Genomic DNA, 21359 nt, shown 5'->3' with positions numbered 1-21359 from the left:
TTTTCAAACCTAGGATATATGTTACAGTATTTTCAATACAAATGAACGGTAGGAAGCTCGGTTTTATGTTTTAAATGGTGCATGTTATGTTTTCTTGGCTGCCCATGGGCTATGTTTTGAAATACTAGAAATTGTGTGGCAGGTGAATGATATGTATGTATTGGTTTATAACCAAAATAATGAATGTTTGTGAAATACTGGAACTGCTTATGAAAGTGCACGATTATGTTTACGGCTGCAAGGGCCAAGATTATGTTTAACGGCTGTGAGCCGATGCTTTTATATGACAGTCAAGGGCCAGAAGTTTTAAATGACAGGTTTTATATGTAATGGATATGAAATATGATTTTATTACTTAAATTGCATGTTATGCTTTAGGAACCCTGAGGACCATTATGTTATGAGCACGGTATCGTTGCTAGAGATTATGTATATGGCCATGTGTGCCCACATTGTACTGTGAGAGTGGTGTGGGTCGTTTCAGCCGATTAGCCTCAGTAGAGGGTGTACCTTACCTGGAAGCCCAGACTTTCAAGACATGGTAGGGCAATCGGAGCACACAAGTAAGTTGCGGATGCCTGCATAGTCAGAGTTAGAAGCGGATGTATGTTGACTTTGTTTGGGTTGATCACCCCAAGCTTAGTCCAGCCTTCAGGCAGCACAATTCTAACCATGGGGGTTTATACATGGCGATTTGTCCCAGGGAGTGTCTTTTATGCATATCTGTATATTTATGTAAATGATGTTGTGTGGTTAGTAAACTATTTATATCAGGAAAATGAAATAAGTATTTCCAACTATATAAGTATGTATGATGTAAAGACAACTATTTTCGGTTATATGAAGAATAAATGTTTTCTGTAAACATTAATGCATGTTGCCCACACACTGATATTAACTTAATCACCCTTATTGAGAAGTGTCTCACCCCAATATACAAATCATCCTTTCAAGGAACAATTGGTATCGTGCTTAGCAGGCTCAGGGGGTGAAAGTTAGAATAATTTCTTTTTAAGAGTGCCTGTAGGAACTCAAATGTGAGTAGTTATGTTGTATGCCTTCGGGCTTGTACTATGGTCGTATAGACCGAACTGGTTGTTCTGTTTTGGTCGGATTGTAATATGGATGTATGGAAAACTTTATATATGAAAGAACTTAGAACTCTTGTAATGTATATATGGAGAATGTTTTCATTACTTCTGCTGCATTTTTTTATTTTTTTTATGATAAACATGGTATCAGGTACACAGACGTCACTAAAGTAGCACCCTGGGTCGACGAGGGGTTCAGGGCATTACAGGTGGTATCGGAGCCGAGGTTTGCTAGGTTCTGCCGATTTTTTCAGTGATAATTACCGAAGTATAGATTGAGATAAGATGAGGATAAGGGTTAGTAAGTTAGGTGGGTGTTAGTCTGAAGGCCTAGTGGCAGATTTCTATCAATGGTCTTCTGTGCTTTTTCCGGAATGACGATTTCTGGAAAACCATGGTAAATCCATCAATGATTTCATTTCAGGGTTGAGAGGCTAAAACTCGGAATCTAAGTTGAAACGTTAGTTTAAGTATGTAATTTTTCCGAAGTAGGAAGTAGAGACCTATGTATCAACGATTTTATGTCAGGATTGTTTGACTTGTTCTATTAAATTGAGAATTTACGTATCATGGTATTTCCTCAGCTAATGATTGTGTCCCACATGATAAGAATGGAATATTGATCTGGTTTCTATCACGTTTACCGGATGGACTCTAGGGGAAACGACATGGATGTTAGGGGTGATAACTATGTGGACACATCCAGCGAGGATGACGTTGAGGCCTCAGTTGTGCTGCGTAGTATAGCATGGAAGGCTAAGAAAGAATCTCAGAGGGACTCGAAAGAGAAGGGTAAGCTAGCGGATAGAGGCTGCATGCTGCAATAGTTTTCTCATATGAATCCGTCAGCATTCTCGGGAGGACCAAACCCGATTGCAGTTGGAGACTAGATTCAGGAGATAGAGGAATTGTTGAGTGTGCTGGAATGCACAGAGGAGTAGAAGGTTCAGTTTGCCACCTTCAAACTGGTGGGAGAGGCAAAGAGGTGGTGGAGATCAACTAAGTTGGTGGAGGAACAACGTCCAGGGTATGTATATACTACCTGGAGCCATTTCAAGGAGATCCTTTTCAACAGATACTTCCTTATTGCCAATCGGGAGGTAAAGGCTGAGGAGTTCTTACGTCTAACCCCGGGTCCATGACTATATAATAGTATGCGGACAAATTTGTGGGGCTGTCTTGATTTGCTCCACATATGGTCTTGGATGAGCCGAAGAAGGCTCGGATGTTTAAAAGAAGGCTGAGATAGGAAATATGCACACAAGTGACGGCGTTATTGGCCCATAGATTTACTGAGCTGGTGGACAGAGCTATGGCAGCAGAGGCCAGTATTCAGGAAGGGGAGAGAGAGGAAAATCAAAAGAAGAGACCCTTGCCTCAAAGTTATTAGTCTAGCTACAGCCAGAGCTCATGGAAGCGGCCTAGTAATCCATCAGGCCAGCGGAAGGTGTCGAGATCTCGAGCCTCGTAGGGGAGTTCCCAGAGTGCCACTTGTTCTAGATGCCGTGAGAAGCATTGGGGTGAGTGTGGGGCTAGATCAGTTGTTTGCTAGCGTTGCGGTGTAGCAGGGCATCAGGTGCGGGATTTTCCCGCTAAAGTGAATTACACACCTCAACGGCAGCAGTATGGGAGAGGGAATCAGGCACCCCAAGGTGGTCACCAAGGGAATACAGCCCAGACATGGGTGTATTCGATGACATCGGGTGATGCTAAGCACACAGGAGACGTAGTTACAAGTATTATTTATATATTTTCTAATAAAGCTATGGTGCTCTTTGATTCAGGTGCAACCCACTCATTTATCTAAGGGTTTTTTTAAAGTATATGAAATAGAGGCTAAGTCGTTAGGCATTGAGTTAGGTGTGGCCATGCCGATAGGGTCGGTTGTTGTATGCAGTAAGGTGGTTAAAGACTACCTTGTGGAGATTCAAAGGAAAAGGTTGCCTACTAGTTTAATTATCTTTGATATGCTTGGATTTGACATTATTTTAGGGATGGATTTGCTAGCATCCAACTACACAAGTATAGACTATCATAGGAAGGAGGTGGTATTCAAGCCTCTAGGGGAGCAAGAATTTAAGTTCGTGGGGTCGTGTGTGTGCTCTGCACCATGGATCCTTTCGGTGATACAGGATAGGAGATTACTTCTGGGGGGTTGTTAGGGATACCTTGCATATGTGAAAGAAGCACCAAAGGAAGGACAAAAGCTAGAGGATATCCCAGTGATAAAGGAGTTCTCGGACGTGTTTCTAGAGGACTTACCGGGGTTACCTCCTGATCGTGAAGTGGAGTTCGCCATTGAGTTGATTCTAGGAATGGTGCCAATCTCCAAGGCTCCATGGCTCCAACTGAATTGAAAGAGCTAAAGGAGCAACTACAGGAACTTCTGGATAATGGTTTCATTAGAACGAGTGTAACACCCTGGGGAGCGTCAGTGTTGTTCATGAAAAAGAAGGATGGGTCAATGAGGATGTGCGTCGAATACAGAGAAATTAACAAGGTAACAGTAAAGAATAAATACCCATTACCATGTATTGATGACCTATTTGACTAGCTAAAGGGTACTCAGGTTTTCTCTAAGATCGATCTACGATCCGAGTATCACCAATTGAAGGTGAAGTCAAAGGATGTATCGAAGACAACCTTTTGAACCTAGTATGGCCATTATGAATTTTTGGTTATGTCGTTTGGTTTGACGAATACGTTTGCAACATTCATAGACCTGATGAATAAGGTGTTACACACGTACTTGGATCAATTCGTGGTGGTATTCATTATGACATACCAATTTAGTTGAGGAGTCCTATAGAGCATTAAGCTCATTTGAGGCTGGTACTTCAAGTACTTAGGGAGAAGATATTGTTTGATAAATTTAAGAAATACAAATTCTGGCTAGAACAGGTTGCATTTCTAGGACATGTAGTGTCAATGGAAGGAATTGCAGTAGACTCGGGAAAAGTTGAGGCAGTAGTAAATTGGGCGAGACTGAAGAACATATATGAGAGTAGAAGTTTCTTAGGTCTGGTAGGGCACTATCGTCGATTTATCGAGGGTTTTTCTAGGCTGTCAAGTCCTTTAACACGGCTTATGAGAAAAAACAGTAAGTTTGAATGGACTAGTGAGTATGAGCAGAACTTCCAAGAATTGAAGCAACATCTAGTCATAGCCCCAATGTTGACCATTCCATCAGGGGACGATAGTTATATGGTTTACAATGACGCATCCTAGAAGGGACTTTGGTGTTTCTTGATGCAATAGGGAATATTTATTGCGTATGCTTCTCGCCAACTCAAGGAGTATAAGAAGAACTGCACTACACATGATTTAAAGCTAGCAGTAGTAGTATTTGCACTAAAGATTTGGCGACACTATTTATATGGTGAAAAGTGCAAGATCCTTACTAATCATAAGAGTCTCAAATACTTTTTCACTCAGAAGGAGTTGAATATGAGGCAACACAGGTGGCTTGAATTGATTAAAGACTACGAATGTACTATTAGTTACCACCCTAGGAAAGCTAATGTGGTAACCGATGCGTTGAGTTGGAAGTCAGTGCCTACATCAGTCTCAGCAATTGGGATTCAGCACAAGATCAGAATGGACCTATAAAGGTTGGGGGTAGAGTTCGTAGGAGGAATTCACCAAGCATTCATTGTTGGCCTGGTAGTGTAACCAACCTTACAGGAGAGGATTAGATCAGTTCAGATGAAAGATGCAGAGCAAGCAGAGATAGTGATTGGACAAGATGGGTTAAAAGTAGATTTCCATGTCTCAGATGATGGGGTGTTGAGATTTCACACTCGGATCTGCGTACCGAATGATGATGAGAATAAATGGACCATCTTGGAGGAGGCACATCGCTCCTTATATATGGTACATCTAGGTAGCACAAAGATGTACAGGGATCTACAAGGATCTTTTTGGTGGTCTAACATTAAAAGAGAGATCGACCACTTAGTAGAGCAGTTTTTGACGTGTCAACAGGTGAAAACCGAGCACCAGATGCCAGCAGGACCACTACAACCACTTGACATCCCAAAGTGGAAGTGGGAGTATATCTCGATGGACTTTGTGTTGGGATTGCCTTCGGCGATGCATGGGCAGAATGCTATCTGGGTTATTGTGGATCGGCTCATGAAGACTGCGCACTTCGTTCCGATCAGAATCAGTTATTCCATGGATAAATTGGCAAAGCTTTATGTACAGGAGATAGTATGGCTTTATGAATTCCTGATTTCTAAGGTTTCAAATCGAGATCCACGATTCACCTCTCTTTTCTGGAAGGGTTTGCAGGACGCCTTAGGATCTCAACTCAATTTCAATACCACATTTCACTCACAGATGGACGGTCAGTCTGAGAGGACCATTCTGATCTTGGAGGATATGTTGTGGGCATGTGTACTAGATTTTGGTGGTAGTTGGATCGGATATATGTCATGTTAAGATGGCACCATATGAGGCCTTGTATGGTTGCCGGTGTCAATCTCCGTTGTACTGGGATGAGGTAGGCGAATGGCAGGTGTTGGGACCAAAATTAGTTCAGCAGACCTTTGCAAAGGTCGAACTTATCAGGGAGAGGATAAAGGCAGCACGAAGTTGGCAGAAAAGTTATGGAGATACTCGCCGATGGGTGCTAGAGTTTGAGAACGAGGATATGGTATTCTTAAGGATTGCTCTGATGAAGGGAGTGATGAGGCTCAGAAAGAAAGGCAAGATGAGTCCTCAATACATTGGGTTGTTTGAGATCCTGGAAAGGATTGGTCCAGTTGCTTATCAAGTGGCATTACCCCCCCCCCCCTAGCATTGTCTAGAGTTCATAACGTCTTCCATGTATCAGTGTTGAGGAAGTATGTGTCATATCCTTCACACGTGGTCAGCCATGAACTATTAGAGATTGGGGATGTTTTGACTTACAAGGAGGTACCAGTTTAGATTCTGTATCAGAAGGTACAGAAGCTGCGTACAAAGGAAATACTGTTAGTGAAGGTATTATGGCGTAACCATACGATTGAGGAGGCTTCTTGGGAGCTAGAGACAGAAATATGCCAAAAGTACCCACAACTTTTCTATGATGATTAGTATTAGACAGACTGGTACGATTGAGCAAGTATGTGTTGGTATTATTTATAGGTTAGGTAAGGTAAATATGTATAGTTTGTTAGTTGTTTATGAGTTATGTACGGATGGCCTCTAAGAGTTTTATGTATGGTATTGTAAATTCCCAAGACATCATGTGTAACCACGGTATTCCACCACCATAAGTGAGGGTATCTAATAAATTTGGGAAGGGGCTGCTATGTGGGTGGCCGCTAACTCTTCCTAGAGTCAGAACAGGGATAGTTCAGATGATGTGATAATAACCATTAGCAAATTTCGAGGACGAAATTTTATAAGGAAGGGAGATTGTAAAGACCCGAACTTAAAAATTAAATAAGAAATGAAAATTTCAAAATGGAACAGCAGGCTTCGTCGACAAAGCCAATGTTCTTGTCGACGAAGGCCCTACTGAGTTTTGTTGTCGAAATTTAGAGCCTCGTCTACGAAAAGATTCAAAACGGCTAAAAATATTAGGTTTAGGGTTCGTTGACAAAGCCCTTCTTTCATCAACGAACGGCCTTCTGTGGTTTGTCGATCAAGGAGCCATTTTGTCGACAAATTTGACCAGGTCAAGGGGTTTCAAATAGGATTTTTGCTTGCTTCTTCATTAAGAAATCTAAATCTCTCTCTCTCTCTGTCTCTCTCTCTAGAACCACGAACTACGCTATTTATCTCTTCGATTTTTCACTGATCGTTGCTCGTTTCTGTTAGAATTGGTGGGGGCTAAATTGGAATTTTAAACTTTTCTCCTAAGTTGAACTAGATGTTAGCAGAATATTACAACCTAGGGTCTTTCTATGCAGTTCCAAATACGTCAATAAACATAATATACGAAAATTTAAATCAAGTGCATCGTTCACATAATAACATACACGTGCAGTAAATATAAACTGCAGAAATATAAACAAGGCACACAATATGTTATCGGGGTTCGCCAACTGTGCCTACGTCCACGCCCCTAGCTCGCAAGCCTAAGGATTCCACTAAAGGCTCACTTAAGGGTGGAGCGGCACTAACACAAACTAGGCCAATTAGCACAGGGCTGACGTCAACCTTAACCAGGTTAATTTGCGGGGCTAACCTCAACCTACACGCCTTACCAGGATGGTGCACCTAGCTTTCCTAACCGTGTCTAAGCCAATCCGGGACTATTTCAAAAGGCTAGTCTCCCTCTTCAGGCCCGTGCCTAGAATACAATAGTATTTGCAATCAAATAATATCGGTACAGTGATTATGCTTTCATGCAAAGCAGATATGTATCCAAATACGCGCAATCATATACACCACCAGCAAGATATAATAAGTAAGTTCAGTGTGGTCTAATATTTTAACTCTCAAAATATTTGCTATCTATGTAATAAGTACATGAGAGTGTTAACCAGTATGATCTTCGTATCACAATATGTGTTCAATCTAATAGCTCACACAAAGATACTAGCCAAACAATATATATGTATATTTCAATCAGTAAATTTTCTCAATCGTATGACGCTCTAGTAATGTGTATGTTTGGTTTGAAAAAGGATATTCAATCTTTGTATTCAGCAAAGGATATGTAAGTTAATGAATATTGCAGCAAAGATCAATATCACAAACACAAATATCTTTTCACAAATATGTCAAGATAAAGCACACAAGATATTTGAGTATGTTTTGAAAACGTTTTGCAATCCAAAAACAAATACAAGCTTTCTAAGAAATTGCAACATAAATGCAATGCTCAAAAACTTAGGTAAGTCTTCTTAGGATAGGCTTATGAACAAAGCCACATAAGAACACCTAGGTTTGGCTCTCAATAAAATTGTTTCAATCAAACATGCAAGGAGAGCAAACCTTTCAAGACAATCACTCAATCAACTTACAAGCGACTTTTGGCAATAAAAGAAGGTAAGTATAAGTGGTTGGGGCTTAGATATGAGTATTATAGGTTTTGGAAATTTTGGAGAATCTCCCCTAATCAAAGTGGCTAATCCATTACTAATAATCTCAAATGAGGGGGTATTTAGAGACACCCCATGAAATATAACCATTGGGGACCTGTTGGGAATTATTAGGAAAGTTTAATGAAATTTTAGCAAAGTTAACCCTGTTTAAAATATTTTAACCACGGTAAAAAATCAGGGCAACTTGAGAGGTTTGGTCGACGAGAAACCTTTTTGGTCAACCAAAGTTTATATGATTCAATCGATCAGGCCATTTTTGAACTGGGGACTCGGTTGACCAGGGGAAGGCGAATTTTTCAATTCTCATGGTTTGGTCGACCAGGGGAAAATGAATTGAGCCTTTTGGTCGACCAAACTATTGGGATTTCTCCCGATGACCCTCAGTCGACTAGGTAGTTGCTATGTAATTTTGGCTCGGTTGACCAAGTAGTCAAATGTTTGACTCTAGAAGGTTTCGGTCGACAGGGGTTTTGAACTACAATGGTTTGGTCGGCCGGGATATGGTCAACCGTTGACCCAGGCCGATTTTGGTCGACCAGGGCGGAATGAACTGCCTTAACTGGTTGACCGAAAGTGCACAATGTGTGCATTTCGAGGTGCTGTTATGATTCACACAAACCCTATTCAAGTACCTAACATTCATAGGTGCAATGGTGAGTGTCCTATGGTCATTTCTGGATCCATTTGAAGACACCGAAAAAATCCAATGTCAATCCCTAAGGTCTTTCTAAGGTCATTTGCATTTTGAGCTTACGTATTTAACCATGCATGTGGGGTGTGTGATTATTACATACGAAAAAGCCCTAATTACTATTACAGACCAATTACACCAATGAAATATATATATTACAACACAATGGTCTTCAATCTTTACTTGTTTTATGCCCATCTCGATCTTGGGAATTTAAGATTTCTACACAAAGACTCAAACATCCATTAGATATATAATGAGTATTTCTCATAATCAAAACTGGGCGTGACCTATAAGGTCAACATTCTCCCCCTTTTTGATGATAACAAATACGACAAGCAAAAATATAGGGTTAAGCCTAAGAAGGCTCCCCCTCTCAATATGCATCCAACTTAGTTTTAAACAAATTCATTTTACCAATTATTTTGTTTCCCTTTCCATCTCCCCTTTTTGGCAATAGCAAAAAGGGCCATTTGAGTTAAAACTCTAGGCAATGGGTAAGTATTACAGTTATACAAGAAGAATTTTGGAAGGATTTTGAAAAATTTCGACAGAGTGCCGTTTGTAAATCAGACTTTCCAAAATGAATCTTGTATAATTGTAAAATGTTTGAGTTTAAATATATCCTAACAGTTTATCCATTACTACTCAAACAGTTTAGTAACGTCCAATCAAGCAAATAAAGTTTCAATACGATCATGAAGTGGACAAGTTGTGCATCACAAATGATAATCAATAGAATCATACTATAGAAATATGAAGTGTGCACACATAGACATGAGTCACTTTACAAAGTTTAAACCAACGAGAAATACCAACAATTATAGGTTAGTTAGACTTGTAAATTCCACTCAAGATTCCTTAAATAGCTTATGATTATGTGAAGATGAGATTTAAATTTTCTTTAGGTTTTCACTCATCCTTTCAAAAAGATTTTAAACTCAATTTTATAATAATCATGTTCGATGGCCAAAATAAATTCTTATTTTCAAGAAATACATAATGATGAGAGCATGATGGCCTAGTATCAAAATAAAAATACAATTAAGAATACGTATTTGTTTCTCTGGGCCTAATGATTTTAATGCTATATGACTCCCCCTAAGAGTATGTGTTTTGGTCAAATTACTTTAAATATATATATACACACACACACACAATCAACCCCAAGGAATGTAACATTTTAACGCAAATAAGTCAACCGTTTTAGTAATTTGGGCAAATGTTTACAGAAAATTCAACAGCATTCCGATTGTAAACAGGACATTTCCCAAAATTTACCTGTACAAAAGCAATTCTCAAACAGGCAGTATCTCAAGAGTAAGGCATGCGAGAACCTATTATCTACCAACAAACAATTCTCATCAACTGCATCCGCCATGCAGGAGGCATTCTATACTAATCATGCATTTCAATGGAGCAGTCATTTAACTAAAAGCACAGGCACATCAAAGTACTACTAATATATATATCATAATCAAAATGGGTAACACATGATGGTATTTGCATAAGGTGTGTTTGATTGTCATGATAATATAAAACAAAAGTAAAAGCTCTTTTATTTAGGTACAAACTAGATGATATAGAATAATACAAAATAAATCAAGGCCACGCAATCTGATCTGCAGGCTACTCTCCAAAGTCTAGAACTCCCCTCCATCATCACCTCCATCACCACCATCACTGGCATCGAAGTCAAAATCCATGGTCATCCGGTCTCTCTCATCCTGCATCTCCTGGATACGATCGTTCAGCTCACTAAAGCTGACTGTCATAGACCTCTCTAGATTAGTAAAAAGACTGGCAATAAAGATGGAGAACTACTGAAACTCCTCATGAAGCGCAGTGGATGATGATGCCAAATCTCGTAGGTCTGACTAAACTGATCCTCGAAACTATACAAATGAGTCAGATAAACTGGTGATGGCAGCCATAAGATTCACATTTGATGGCTGTAAGGGCTATGGTGGCTCCTGTGGGGCCTCTTCCTATGCTGCTGCACCCCTAGAAGGCAACCAGATGTTGCCAACGAGCTCATACCCCATAAGTCTCAGGGTCACACTTGAGAAGATATCAGTAGGTCGTCTTCTCTTCAGTGAAGCCACATTTGAGCGTGTGATTCCAATGGATCTAAATAATGTTGACCTTATTGGTCACGCCCAGTTTTGATTATGACAAATACTCATTGCAACTAATGGGTGTTTGAGATTTTGTGCTGGAACTAAGATTGTTAAGATCAAGATGAGTACAAAGCAAGCAAAGCCTGAAGACCAATTTGTATTTAGTGTTGTAATATATTTCATTTAATTGGTCTGTAATAGTAATTAGGGCTCTGGTTTGTAATAAGCTCACACACATTACATGCATGATAATACGTAAGCTCAAACAAACCATAAATGAAAAATGACCTTAGGGTTTTCCCTTCAGTAGACCTCAAGTCGACCGACACCGGACTTTTTCGATGTATTCAAAATTGGACCCCTAGTGACCTTAGGACACTCACCTTTACACTTTCATGTATTAGGAACTTGAATAGGGTTTATATATTTCAAAATGGGACCGAAATGCACACTTGGTGCACTTTCGGTCGACCGGCCAAGGCAGTTCATTCTGCCCTGGTCGACTGAAACTAGCCTGGGTCAATAGTTGACCAAGGCCCTAGTTGACCGAACCAATACAGTTCAAAATCACCCAGTCGACTGAAACCCTCTCTGTTCAACAATTTGACCATCTAATCGACTGAGCCATTTTTATACTCCAACTACCTGGTTGACTAAGGGTCCTCGGGAAAAATCTCATATATCTGGTCGACCGAACCAACCAGTTCAAAATGGCCTAGTCGACCGAACCTTGGTAAAATGGAAAATCACCTTTTGGAAAAGCACTTTCAATCAACCGACCACTCAATTCAAAAATGCCTTGGTCGACCGAACCATATGAGATCTGGTCGACCGAAACTGCTTTGGTCAACCGGACCTCTCGGGTTGTCCTGATTTTTAGCACAGTTAAACAATTTTTAAACAGGGTTAAAATATTTGAAATGTCATTAAACTTTCTTAATAATACGCAATAGGCTCCTAACGGTCATATTTCTTCTCATGTCTATATATATGTGATCATTTGTGAAAATTAGACAATGATGAGCTACCTTGATTAGGGAAAATTCTCTAATAATCCAAAAACATATACTACTCATTTTTTAGCCTTATTCACTCATGCTTACCTTCTATTAGTGCCTACATCATTTTTAAGTGGATTGAGTGTTTTGTTTCCCTAGGTTTGCTCTCCTTGCCTTGATTGATTGACTTGATTTTCTTGAGAGCTAAACCCAAGTATTCTTAGGGGACTTTGTTAATAAATCTCTCCTAAGAAGACTTTTATTTGATCTTCTGAGGTTGTATATTCATTGCAATATCTTGAGAAGATCGTATAAGTATTTTGGTTGCAAATCTTTTCATAATCACTTTCAAATATCTATTGAGCTTTTATCTTGAAAAATATTTGAAGAGATGTTTTTTTGTGAGATAGTGATCTTTGTTGCAATATTCACTCACTCATATATTATTTGCTGAATACAAAGATTACACATCTTTTGCAAGCCAAGCATTTACATCATTTGATACTTACATGCTTAAAACATCCTGCTGATTGAAATACTTGAGACTCGACATCTTTGATTGAACTTATTTGCTAAATATCTTGTGATACAAAGATTGCTTGGTTGACACTCTCATGTACTCATTACACTAATAGCAAATATTTTGAGAGTTGATATATTGGACCACACTGAGTTTTCATATTAAATCATATTGTGGTGTCTGTGATTGCGCGGATCTGGGTACATATCTGCTTTACTTGAAAGCATATTCATTGTACCATTTGGTTGTATTTTTAAATACTGTTGCATTTTCAGGCACGGGTTTGAAGAGGGAGACTAGCCCTAGAACAGTCTCAGATTGGCTTAGACTCGGTTAGGAAAGCTAGGTGCGCCATCCTATTAAGGCATGTAGGTTGATGTCAGCCCCGCTAATTGACTTGGTTAAGGTTGAGGTCAGCCCTGTGCTAATTGACCTGGTTGAAGTCGATGCCGCTCCACCCATAAGTGAGTTATTAGTGGAATCCTCGGGCTTGCGAGCTAGAGGCGAGGACGTAGGCACAGTTGGCCGAACCTCGATAACATATCGTGTGTTTGTTCATATTTTCTGCACTTTATATTTACCGCACGTGTATGTTATTATGTAAATGATGCGTTTGATCTAAATTTCTGTATATTATATTTATCAGAGTATTTCAAACTATATAGAAAGACCCGAAGTTGTAATATTTTGCTAACATTTAGTTCAACTTAGGAGAAAAGTTTAAAATTCCAATTCACCCCCCCCCTCTTGTTAATACACCAACTGTAACAAATAACTTGTTCAGGATACCCCCGAACGGCATTATGATTCAGTGGCCAATCGTTTTGGCCATCATCCATCGGATCATCAAGCTAGGCAGATCCAACTTCCTTCGGGCAAATAAACATCACATAATAAAATAGTCTAGGAAAGATACGTGCACCCTAGAACCTGCCTTGGGCAGGACATTATAAGTGATCAAATGGTGCACAACCTTGGCCTCTAATGTAAACCGCCTATATTGTGGTGGATGGTTTTGGCTGGCTGTGCCTGGATCAGATAAGGTCAGGTTTGCAAATGTGGCAACTGTGAATTTCTATTCGTGGATCCAATAATTTACCACATCTGGGCACTCAAAATCTCCACGGTCAATATCAAGGACATCTGAGAGGTACTGTGCATCAAAACGTACATTGGTCCTCAATACTCGGGAGAAGTACCCATTCTCATCATTACCCAAATTTGCATAAAACATCCTAACGTATGTTAGGTAGTGACCTCCAAGCTGATATGAAATAAATGTTTTCCAGCCTTGATATTCAAACATGTCCATTATATTTGAAAAATACTGATTCATGAACTCCAAGTCTAAGATCTTACCTAGTATCGCTTCCTTAGGAAGAAACTCCCGTATGTATCTGTCCTTGCACTGTTCTAATACTCGTCCTTAGTGTGTGCTAAGTCGTGGGCTTCGATGTGCTCATTGTGGTGTGCCATGAGTGTAGGAGGAAGGATGTATGGCTCAAATTGAAGTTTGCTTGGTATTGTTAGGGAGAAAGGTGAAAGATTTGTCAATATTTTCGCGCAAATGAGCTTTGATAGAAGGAAATATATATATATATATATATCGCAGCTCGGTTGACCAGAAGCAGATACGGTCAATCGATGGTCCAATTCTTTATGCACCAACACTGTTCGATCGATCGGGGCAAATTTGAACTGAGATGGATGGTCAACCGAGAGGGAGTACAGTATCTGTGTTCGGTCGACCAAGGGAAAACCGACATGTTTGGTCGACTGTGGTGGATATGTTCACTGGGGTTCAGTTGACCAGAAGGTCAAAGTCAATGGGTTTCAATCGACCGGGAGCTTTTACTCATTCAATGCTTGGTCAACCGAGCATAGTGAATTTTCCTGATTTTGCCTCATTTTGATCCAAAGTTCTCCCTTAGATTCCGATTTGATATATTACAATATAAACATGATTCTTAGGGATTCTTGGTGAAGAGATATTACACAATTGAGGTACGTACCAAGATTTGACTAATTGAATGTAGATTGCTTCCCAGTTTTGCAATTACTTTGACAGTACTTCCCTTTAAGTCCTAACTATTTCGGCACTGAGCACTAAGGAGCATGTGACTTTTCTTAAACAATGCTCTTTGGTGATTGGAGAGTATTTTAGAAATGATGACATAGAGGAGCAAGCATACAAACCAAGGAATAGGTGACACCTCACCGAATGTGATCATGGTTTGGTAAGGATTTCCTATGGATGAGATAAACTAGAATTAAAGGTTTTGTAATTTAAACTCAAGGGGACCAATTCCCTAAGAGATACCTCTAATTTGGTTATAGCTATTAGAAGCACTCAATATATATTAGTCATCTATGATCAATAGTGCTTTTAGCCTAGAGTGATGACTTGATTTTGATTCAGGCTTTTCATGTTCAAAAGTGAGTGTGTATACTAAGATTTTCATTTTAAACAACAATCACTTCCCAAGCCTACAGTCATCACAACCCCCTAAACTTAAGCCTAGGATCTAAGGAAACATTTAATAAAGTAATATTAATTTAAATCCATTTTTCCTTAGGACCTATGAGGTTTGCTTTTATAATAACCCACATCATTTCTTTGTCCATACTTCTAGCATTTCTAAGTCGGATACGCCCTTTCATTTTACAAGATAAGAGAAATTTATATGCATGTGACAAATTATGCTTACTTGTTTTATTCTTATTTGACGACGTATGATTGTGGGACTTACAATATGAACCTTTTTTGAAAAGTTTATTCCTTTTGGCTCTTAAGGGTCCATTATGATTATTCTTTTTATATTCTACTTTGGGTGCAACGATAGAATAATCATTTATTTCCTTTTCTAAGCAAAAAAATTTTAACATCTTCTTAATCTTTCTCTTCTCAAGGATAGCATGATAATATTTTAATTCTTTTAATTGTATAGCTATCCTCTTATTCTCAATTTTCAAGAATGATTTTTGCTTAAATATCTTAACTAGAAATTTATTCATTTTCAATAAAGTCTTTTCTAGTTTTTCAAATGATAGCATGCTTTTATTATTCAATTTAGCACATGATTCATCATAAGAATTAACACAATGGTTTTCATATGAATCATTGCATGCATGTTCAACAAGACTATCAAAAATAATCTCAGATGATTCATCGTACACTATGTTGCAATGCTTTTCACAGGAATCATCATATACATCATTAACAATATTATCAATAAATGATTCAGCATGAGACACAACACAACATTCAACATAAGAATCATCATACCCATCATCAACAGAATTTTCATGGTGTTTAACAGATGAATCAGCACATGTAACAACATCGAATTCAACACATTAGTCCTCAAATAAGCTAGAGTGAGAATCATATACCTCATGTTCTGTTGATGCACTATCCCTATCACTTACCACTCTCTAAGCATCTGAACATGACATCTCTAGAGCGATGGTTTCCTTTTTCTGGGTCTCTCCATATTTCTTTTCAAGCTCAACCCAAATCTCTTGTGCACTACAACATGCCATAAACTCATGAAGAATATCAGTATCTAAAGCACAATATAGCATGTTCATGGCATGTGAATTTGCATGCATCGAATTAATATCATTTTCTACAGGAATACAAATTCCATTTACAATAACCTGCCAGGCCCTCCAGTTCATTAATTTTATAAAAACACTAATTCTAATTTTCCACGTGGTGTAATCGTCACCACAAAACATAGGAGGACTGAAAGGTGACTGACCCTCACCGAATGGGGATATACCAATTTGAGCCATTGCGATCTTTTTGTAAAAACATTTAAGTCTAGTGCAACGAGGCTCTTATACCAATTGTTAGAATTAGTGTATTCCCAAGAGGGGGGGTGAATTGGAATTTTAAACTTTTCTCTTAGGTTGAACTAGATGCTAGTAGAATATTACAACCTAGGGTCTTTCTATGCAGTTCCAAATACGCTGATAAATATAACATACGAAAATTTAAATCAAGTGCATCATTCATATAATAACATACACATGCAGTAAATATAAAGTGCAGAAATATAAACAAGGCACACAATAAGTTGTCGGGGTTTGGCCAACTGTGCCAACATCCCCGCCTCTAGCTCGCAAGCCCGAGGATTCCACTAAAGGCCCACTTAAGGGTGGAACGACACCGATACAAACCAGGTCAATTAGCACAGGGCTGACCTCAACCTTAACCAGGTCAATTAGCGAGACTGACCTTAACCTACACTCTTTACCAAGATGGCCCACCTAACTTTTCTAACAGCGTCTAAGCCAGTCTGGGACTATTTCAAAGGGCTAGTCTCCCTCTTCAAGTCCATTCCTGGAATACAATAGTATTTGCAATCAAATAATATCGGCACAGTGATTGTGCTTTCGTGCAAAGCAGATATGTACCCAAATACGCGCAATCATATACTCCACTAGCAAGATAGAATAAGTAAGCTCAGTGTGGTCTAATATTTTAACTCTCAAAATATTTGCTATCTGTGTAATGAGTACATGAGAGTGTCAACCAGTATGATCTTTGTATCACAATATGTGTTCAATCTAATAGCTCACACAAAGATACTAGCCAAACAATATATATGTATATTTCAAATAGCAGATTTTCTCAATCGTATGATGCTCTAGTAATGTATATGTTTGGTTTGCAAAAGGATATTCAATCTTTGTATTTAGTAAAGGATATGTAAGTTAATGAATATTGCAGCAAAGATTAATATCACAAACACAAATATCTTTTCACAAATATGTCAAAATAAAACACACAAGATATTTGAGTATGTTTTGAAAATGTTTTGCAATCCAAAAACAAATACAAGCTTTCTAAGAAATTGACAAACAAATGCAATACTCAGAAGCTTAGGTAAGTCTTCTTAGAATAGGCTTATGAACAAAGCCAACTAAGAACACTTAGGTTTGGCTCTCAATAAAATCATTTCAATCAAACACACAAGGAGAGCAAACCTCTCAATACAATCACTCAATCAACTTACAAGCGACTTTTGGCAATAAGAGAAGGTAAGTATGAGTGGTTGGGGCTTAGGTATGAGTATTATAGGTTTTGGAAATTTCAGAAAATCTCTCCTAATCAAAGTGGCTAATCCATTACTAATAATCCCAAATGGGGGGTATTTATAGACACCCCATGAAATATAACCGTTGGGGACCTATTAGGAATTATTAAAAAATTTTAATAATATTTTAGCAAATTTAACCCTGTTTAAAATATTTTAACCATGGTAAAAAATCAAGGCAACCCGAGAGGTCCGGTCGACCAAAAACCTTTTCGGTCAACCGAAGTTAATATGATTCAGTCGACCAGGCCATTTTTGAAATGGGGACTCGGTTGACCAGATGAAGACGAATTTTTCAATTCACGCAGTTTAGTCGACCAGGGAAAAATGAGCTGAGCCTCTCAGTAGACCAGACCGTTGAGATTTCTCCTAAGGACCCTCGATCAACCAGGTAGTTGGTATGCAATTTTGGCTCAGTCGACCAGGTAGTCAAATGTTTGACTCTAGGAGGTTTTGGTCGACTGGGGGTTTTGAACTACAATGATTTGGTCGACCGGGACATGGTCAACCATTGATCCAGGCCGGTTTCAGTCGATTGGGGCAGAATGAACTGCCTTGGCCGGTCGACTGAAAGTGCACAATATGTGCATTTCAGTCATGTTATTGTTCACACAAACCCTATTCAAGTTTCGAACATTCATAGGTGCAATGGTGAGTGTCCTATGGTCATTTTTGGGTCCTTTTGAAGACACCGAAAAAATCTGGTGTCAATCTCTAAGGTCTTTCTAAGGTCATTTGCATTATGAGCTTACGTATTTAACCATGCATGTGGGGTTTGTGATTATTACATATGAAAAGCCCTAATTACTTTTACAAACTAATTACATAAATGAAATATATATATTACAACACAATGGTCTTCAATTTTTACTTGCTTTGTTCCCATCTCGATCTTGGCAATTTAAGATTCCTACAAAAAGACTCAAACACCCATTAGATATATAATGAGTATTTTTCATAATCAAAATCGGGCGTGACCTATAAGGTCAACAGTTTCAACAATCGAAAGCTACCACAAGGATCGGGGAGCGAATATTTACAATCTTAGCAGAGTATATTCTTGATCTCGGGAAAAAGTTAGGGTTCAATTTTTGAGCGTCTTAGGTTGTTTTCAAGAAATAGGTAAGGGGATTAAGTTAAGTCAGTTTTTTTTTAATGAAATTGAACTGTTTGAAATGTTTATGGAGTAAGTATATTTATGTTTTCAGTTGAAGTTTCTAAAACCAACCATTCAAAAGATTCATTTTCAAATCTAAAATATATGTTATGGTATTTTCAATAAAAATGAACGGTGGGAAGTTCAGTTTTATGTTTTAAACGGTATATGTTATGTTTTCTTGGTTGCCTACGAGCTATGTTTTGAAATACTAGAAATTGTGTGACGGGCGAATGATATGTATGTAGTGATTTATAACCAAAATAATGAATGTTTGTGAAATACTAGAACTGCTTATGAAAGTATAGGATCATGTTTACAGCCGCAAGGGCCAAGATTATGTTTAACGGCTGTGAGCCGATGTTTTTATATGACGGTCGAGGGCTGGAAGTTTTAAATGACAAGTTTTATACGTAATGGATATGAAATATGTTTTTATTAATTAAATTGCATGATATACTTTAGGAACCCTGAGGACCATTATGTTATGAGTATAGTATCGTTGCTAGAGATTATGTATATGGCCATATGTGCCCACACTGTACTGCGAGAGTGGTGTGGGTGGTTTCAGTCGATTAGCCTCGGTAGAGGGTGTACCTTACCTAGAAACCAGGACTTTCAGCACATGGTAGGGCAATCGGAGCATGTAAATAAGTTGCAGATGCCTGCGTAGTCGGAGTTAGATGCAGATGTATGTTGACTTTGTCTGGTTTGATCACCCTAGGCTTAGTCCAGCCTTCAGGCAGCACAACCCTAACCACAGGGGTTTACACATAGTGATTAGTTGCAGGGAGTGTATTTTATGCACATATGTATATTTATGTAAATGATGTTATGTGGTTAATAAACTGTTTATGTCAGGAAAATGAAACAAGTATTTCCAACTTTATAAGTATTTATGATGTAAAGACAACTATTTTCGATTATATGAAGAATGGATGTTTTCTGTAAACATTAATGCATGCTTCCCACACACTGATATTAACTTAATCACCCTTACTGAAAAGTGTCTCACCCCAATATACAAATCATCTTTTCAGGGAACAACAGGTATCATGCGTAGAAAGCTTAGGGGGTGAAAGTTAGAATAGTTTTTTTTTTTTTTAGAGTGTCTATAAGAACTCAGATGTGAGTAGTTATGTTGTATGCCTTCGGGCTTGTACTATGGTCATATAGACCGAACTGGTTGTTCAATTTTGGTCAGATTGTAATATGGATGTATGGAAACCTTTATGTATGAAAGAGCTTAGAACACTAGTAATGTAAGTATGGAGAATGTTTAATTACTTCCACAGCATTTTTGCTTTTATGATAAACATGGTATCAGGTACATAGACATCACTAAAGTAGCACCCCGAGCCCATGAGGGGTTCGGGGCGCTACAAATACCCTATTATTAGTGACAAATTTTCCCAAACCGTCACTACTATTGTTTACAAAATTATTTTTAAATTTTTTATATAAAAAGATTATTAGTGATGACTCTAAACCGTCACTAATACATGTTATTAATAACGGTTTTGAAAAGTCGTTACTAATTGTGTTAACTATATTATTTTTATATATTAATACAATAATAGTAGTGACAACTACCTAATCGTCACTAATAACGACTTTCAGTGACTGATTTTATTCGTCAGTAATACCCATAGAATCGTCGCTAATATTTTTCTGAGATAATTTCTACACGAAAAATGGTTTCACGCGATAGTTTGGGTGGGAAAATCGGTTTGTAATGGTGAAGTTATTAGTGATGGTTTTAAAACTATCACTAATAGTGTCGTATTAGTGACGAGTGCTAAAACCGTCACTAATGCTTACACTATTAGTGGCAATTCTTAAAAATCATCACTAATACCCACTTTAAGTGACCAAATTGAATCCATCACTAATAAATTCATTACTAAAAACTAATTTTTTTGTAGTGTTGTACTTTCCTCCTTTTAATATGCTCTAGTACTATACGTGGACAACTACAGTGAACAATGTTGTTAAGTATAATCTCAAAGGTTACGAACAAATCTAGTCATGAAGGTAGTATCAATACACATCAATAAAACCTGCCATTAAGGCAATATTAATACACAAAAATAAAACCTACCATCAAGGCGGTATTACTATAAAAATAAAAAATAAAACTTGCCAATAAGGCGGTAAACCAGTAACTCTTATACCACTAGTTGGGATATGAATCCCACCCAAGATCAAATAACACATACACGCAAATAATACACAAGATTTACGTGGTTCGGTCAATTTAGCCTATGTCCACAGGAGAGGAGTAATTTCACTATATATATGGGTATACAGTGAAGGACAAGAAGAATTACAATACACACAACTCACTCACTTTAATACACACTCACAGTGCACTCACACTTATTTTATCTTCACTCACTCTCATTCTTTGTGTATATCACAACGGAGGCAAAGTGCTCCTTTTATAGGAGAGAATGAGGAGATTACCGCAACCCAATTCCCTCCAAAAGTCAGCATCAATTGACCTTCTTTTTCAAAAGGGTGGGTGGAGTTGCAGTCCATCTTCCTTTTCCATATAAGGCCATCGAATTGCAGCCATCAATATCCTTGCCTCCTTTTCAATAAATGAGGTGGACCCAACAGTAAATTACCCGAATGG

The sequence above is a fragment of the Malania oleifera genome, chromosome 1 (genome assembly GCF_029873635.1).
Source record: "Malania oleifera isolate guangnan ecotype guangnan chromosome 1, ASM2987363v1, whole genome shotgun sequence".
Classification (NCBI taxonomy): Eukaryota; Viridiplantae; Streptophyta; class Magnoliopsida; order Santalales; family Ximeniaceae; genus Malania; species Malania oleifera.
This window is presented reverse-complemented; position numbering follows the sequence as displayed.